This window comes from Lithobates pipiens, unplaced genomic scaffold (genome assembly GCF_037356315.1).
Source record: "Lithobates pipiens isolate NorthernLeopardFrog02 unplaced genomic scaffold, aLitPip1_a1.2 Scaffold_3, whole genome shotgun sequence".
NCBI classification, from domain to species: domain Eukaryota; kingdom Metazoa; phylum Chordata; class Amphibia; order Anura; family Ranidae; genus Lithobates; species Lithobates pipiens.
Genome location: NW_027507790.1, coordinates 197,778,965 through 197,784,964, shown reverse-complemented (window position 1 = coordinate 197,784,964; position 6,000 = coordinate 197,778,965).

Here is a 6,000-nt window from a genome sequence, read left to right as displayed (position 1 = left end):
CTTACAGCTAGTGGAAATCCAGAACTCAATATCAGAAAATTTGAATATTACATTTAACATTGGCTTAGTTAAAAGTATGTCCAGTATAGTATGCACTTCTTACTTGGGCAGGGCTCCTTTTGCATGAACTACTGCATCAATGCGGCGTAGCATGGAAGCGATCAGCCTGTGGCACTGCCGAGGTGTTATGGTAGCACAGTTTTCTTTGATAGCGGCTTTCAGCTTGTCTTCATTGTTGGGTTTGGTGTCTCTCATCTTCCTCTTGACAATACCCCACAGATTCTCTATGGGGTTTAGGTCAGGCGAGTTTGCTGGCCAATCAAGCACAGTAACACCATGATCATTAAACCAAGTATAGGTACTTTTTGCAATGTGGGCAGGTGCCAAGTTCTACTGGAAAATAAAATCAGCATCTCCATAAAGCTGGCCAGCAGAGGCGATCATGAAGTGCTCTAGAAGTTTTTTTAAATTCTGCTGCTAAATACCTTTTTTTTTTTCTTAACATTGCCAATGTACAGACCGCCTGCTGATCTCCTTCCCCCGATCTAAGGACTACAGAGCAAGGGGCAGAAATTCCCCCCTAGCAACAGCTGGGCGATTATTCCACAATACCCATGTGATGTAATTTAATGTATTTAGCTGCAGAATATAATAAAAAAACAACAACACATATACAGTGTATTATATCTTGTTATAACAGAGTCTGGCAGTGGTAGGGGGGAGAGGGAGACTGTGGGCTGATGGAAGGACATAAACTGATCACAGTATCATGGATGAGCAGCCATGATTACCGTGGTCAGTACACTAAGGGGGACACAAGAACAGGCCGGATCAATGCGGTTTTTTATAGCATAGAAAGGGACAAATGACACCGCACAAGTTGTGTTATTTTATTTTTGGCTGGAGTTGTGCGTTATAGGTTATTCTGCACACTAATGTAAAACTCCACAAATAACCCAAATATCCAAAAATGCTTCTAGGCATTTGAAATTAGCTTAAACAAACGCTTTTCCCCAAACCACTAAAACATAAAAACACATTTTTATTAAGTGCACTTGGTTTCATTATACCATTTTACAGTCATTACTATAATACAAAATTGTAACAGCTCTATAAAAAAAAAAATATTCAAGACATGGATTGATAAGCAAAAGATACAAGGCAAACTATATGAAATAAAGGACAATCTGAGATTGAGTGGTCAGTCTGAACTGTGCAATGTGTGGAAACCGATGGAGATTTTATTATTATTATTCTTACAGTATGGCCACATTATAACAACTTCTGGTTAACCTCCAAGCAGACCATGCATGGGTTGCCTAAAATAAGATTTAACAATACTATAGTACTTTGTATTAAACCAGCCTACAGCCAGTAAAGTTTTCTGGTTTCAAATGTTTAACCTCAAGCCTTAGGCCGCGTACACACGGCGGATTGTCTGCCCAACTTAGTCCGCTGAACCGTGTTTCAGCGGACAATCCGCTCGTGTGTGGGCTTCAGCGGACTTTTTCAGCGGACAGTCTGACGGACTAAGTCTTTCAGAATTTCCGTAATTTTGTCCGTCCAAACTTGGTTTTGTCCGTCCAAACTTGGTTTCAGCGGACAGTCCGGTCGTGTGTAGGCAAGTTGGACGGACTAAGTATGGCGCATGCTCAGAAAGGATTTACACGGCCGAAGGTTGCATTGCAGTGTATTGGACGTCGTTTTTCTAGTCCCGTTGTACGTGCCGTACACGTCATCGCGCAAGCTTTCAGCGGACTGTCTGTTCATCGTGTGTGGTCAAGTCCGTTCATTCAAATGTTGGACGGACTGTCTGTCGGATTGTCTGACGAACTTAGTTGGGCAGACAATCCGCCCGTGTGTACGCGGCCTTAGGCTGCCTTTAGACATAGGTTGATCGTTACAGTGCATTAACCATATGGGTTTTAAGTTGAATCTGCTTATATCATGTCTTCCTCGATTCCCCCTCTACAGCAAAATGTCATCATTTATAGACGAAAATGATTTTAGCATGTATTTATTTTGGACCCTGTGATGTCATCATTGAGTTTCTGTACGTATCGCTAAAATACTGGCATATCATCATTGGTGGGAAAGGCTTGCAGGGTGCAGTACAAAGCTTCTTGGTAACAGCAGAAGATCCTAGGTAAAGCCCACATGTTGCCGAATCTCCATGATTAACAGAACCAAAAATATAATGATTGAAAGGGTAGGGCCAGGTACAGTTCACCTGGGAAGAAATTGCTAGAGGATGATGGACATCCTACAGCCAAGAAAGGAGTCAGGCTCCGACCGGTTACACTTGCCAATACACACTGTGAGAAGCTCAGTGTGCTGTGAAATCAGAGTATGCAATTTCAGGAGAGGAGAGGAGCCTGTCCAACAGTGTAAAACTAAATGTAAGGCTGCAGTAGTTCAGCTTTAAAATGGTAGGCGATTGCTGTGGAAGGGGCTGGCAATTCAGCCCCAAAAAAAATAAAAAAAAATAAAATGTACTTGGCTCTATTTTTTGCAACGCAGCACATCACATGCATTACATGGGTGTATTGCCCACTCCTGTAGTAATATGGTAGCAAGCAATTAGGAAATGATTGGCGCCACAATGCACCACACAAACTACCAAGTATTGATGTGCTTTACCATATTACCGCAACACATTCATGCAAAGCCAGCTTTAATAAAACAAAAACAGAGAAAATAATTGTTTTCTCAAAGAAACCACTAATTCTAAGCCTGTGCTGGTGAATAGACGTATTGATGCCACTGAATAAGCATGATAGCTAAGCAACCGGCATTACATTAAACATTTTCTGGGAAAGTCACATGACCAATGCAGAGACACAAAACAGACCTCGGATTTAGCCAATATATTAAGGAGGTAAAAATTTCTATGGTTTTTCCTCAATTTGTACAAAACTTGGGGAATGGGCACAAAATATTTGGGTGGATGAATGGTTTGGACAACTTCACACATTATTGGCTTGAGGTAATCTATGAACATGGAAAGCCTCCAGGGCAGTGTATACTATGAGTACCAGACTTCACTTCTGAACTTGTGTCCTGCAAGTTTCCCAATTAGAAAGTTGCCCTACAATACTGTTGATTAGCTAATTGTAGTAAATCTAAACTCCTTTCCAATCAAAGATCTTGTTTAGCCAAATTTAAAGTGATTGCTATTTTTGTGGGGGGGAAAACAAAACTTTACAAACATGTTATACTTAGCTGCTGTGTGCAGTAGATTTGCACAGAGCAGCCCGAATCCTCCTTTTCTCAGGTCCCCCTTCTGTGCTCCTGGCCTCTCCCTCCTGTCAACTGTCCCCACAGCAAGCAGCTTACTATGGGGGCACTCGAGCTGAGCTGCAGGTCTGTGTGTCCATTCAGACATGGCGTTGCAGTTTGGCCCACCCCTCTCTCTCCTGATTGGCTGACTTTGGCAGCAGCAGGAGCCAATGGTGTCGCTGCTGTGTCTCAGCCAATCAGGAGGTAGAGTCGTGGACAGCTGAGACATTTGTGGACCTTGCTGGACAGAGATAGGCTCAGGTAAGTATCAGGGGGGCAGATACACAGAGAAGGCTTTTTTATATCTTAATGCATTAAGATAAAAAAACGTCTGACTTTACAACTCCTTTAATTTAATGGGTTCGTCCAATCAAAACTGATATTTCACTTCTCAATAGATGTTAATAGGTTGAATCATCAACCAACTGTTATGTTTTTTGAGGCTATACAACCAAGTTCCCTGCTCTGCCCACCCACTGTGGATTGTTCAAAAGAAGTTCCACTTGTATTGTTGAATTATTTCCAATAGAGACATTAACCTGTGAAAGGGCAATGTGCAATAACAAGACAACTAATTGGATGAGTCCATTGGCTGATATGGTACGTGCACCTCACTGATGCTCATGCTTTCTTTGCACAGCATCATTAAATTAGCACCTTTGTCCATGTTAACAAATACACTAGTATATTGTGTAAGCTGGATAACCACATGGATAACCAAAGCCCAAGAGGTCATGGGTCTGCAGTTGAGAACCTTAAACATCCCTGAAAATGTGCACAAAACAACATTAAGCCAAAATTTCAGGAAATTATTTTGGTCTGCCAATAACAGATTTGTATAATAAGTCAAATAATTAAAAATCTATTAAGAATTCCAAACAATAATTCTTGGTGTATTGTACACAACAGGCAGACAAGACCACAAAATTTGAATACTCAGATGAATCAAAAGATAAAAGCACAGGAAGCAGCAGCTTCTAAATTCAATTCCTAGAAATCTGCAGGCAGAAAAGATGGTTTAGATTTTACTGACGCTGGACAGATCTCAGGAGTCAGGCAGTCCACGCAACTTAAGAAATCCGTGGAACCCTTTGCCCCCTGTCCCCTTTCGAATTGCCTGTTGACTAGATGAACTTTACCGTTAAAGAATTATAAGCCAGACTTATACAATTTATCAAATAATCCAATCACATAGCGTTTTATTGTACCATTGGTGGAAAAATGAAATCTGGCTTGGTGCCACGGGCAGCTGCCACACATTTGCTCCTTTTTTTTTTAAACATACATACAAACATAGGCTAATAATCTGACATAATTGGTGCCATAGCATTTGTCCTAGGAAATGGATTCCTTCTTATAATGAGTTTGGTCACCCTGCAATAAATGTATTACAATAATATGAGTCAGCAGTGAAACCAGCAGCATTTTAATACAAAAATATTTAAACCACAAATTCGTAGTTATAAGCTTCTCCCAAACTAATCTGAAATGTTCATTCTACAAATTGAGGCTGCGTGCATATTATAATGGAGTCTTTTCCCAACCAGTGTTCTATGGAGGTTCCTCCAGTTCTTCTGCCTACACTGAGCTCCAATGTAAGGGGTCACCAGCTTTCACTATCTGTGGATTTCTGGTTATTATTATTGTTATTATTATTGGTTTAATTTCATGAATATTAAAGTGTTACTAAACCCACAACAGTAAAATAAGTCTGTATATGCAGTAAAGCATGCTCGTTACAAACACTGTGGAACCTAAGGGGTTAATCCTCTGCATTGCGTAAAAAGGCTGTTTGAGCCTGTCTTATCTTATCTCCTTTTTGTGTCCCCAATCCATCTCCTGATAGAACAGAGCCCTAGGAGCACTCTTCACGTTCTCAGTTTGGTGTGTATTGCTACAGTTTTAGGAGGGTGCACGTGATCAGCATAGGGCCAATCAGCACTGTCCAGACAGAGGAGCAGGGGTCATGCAGCCTCATAGGACAGTCAGAGGAAATTGAAAAAACTCATCCTATAAGCTTTAACCAGACACTGATAGAATTCACAAGACTGCTATATACTGCTGATGAGAAAAGGTATTTAGCAATTTAATTTTACTAAAATACTGCAATTGCATTTTCATGTTCTGTGTACTGTGGGAGACCATACATCAGTGATGGCGAATCTTGGCACCCCAGATGTTTTGGAACTACATTTCCCATGATGCTCCACTACACTGCAGAGTGCATGAGCATCATGGGAAATGTAGTTCCAAAACATCAGGGGTGCCAAGGTTGGCCATCACTGCCATATATAGTAAGTGCAGGGTCCTGGGTATAGTAACACTTTAAGGGCTGGTTCACACCAGATGCATGCCAGTGCATTTTTATTCGGTATAAAAACAAAAAATGCATGGATTCCAATAGCCCAAGTTCACACAAGTACAGTGTGTTCCAGTGTAGTCAACAAAAGTAGAACATGCCACATTTTTTCTGCATGGAATGCAGCAAAAACGCTAAATAAACTGTGAACTGTTTAAAAGTGAACTGGCCCCTAAGCACAAATTAGGTAAAAATGCACCACCCCACTGCCTATTATTAAAGAGGCATGTACATGAATAGCACACCTCTGTGCTACATACCTGTACTTTAGGTTTAGCATTTGCAACCACATTTATATACACAAGTAAATATTAAGTATTAAACGCCAGTACCTGCCAGACAAGATATTACAATTTTGTGTG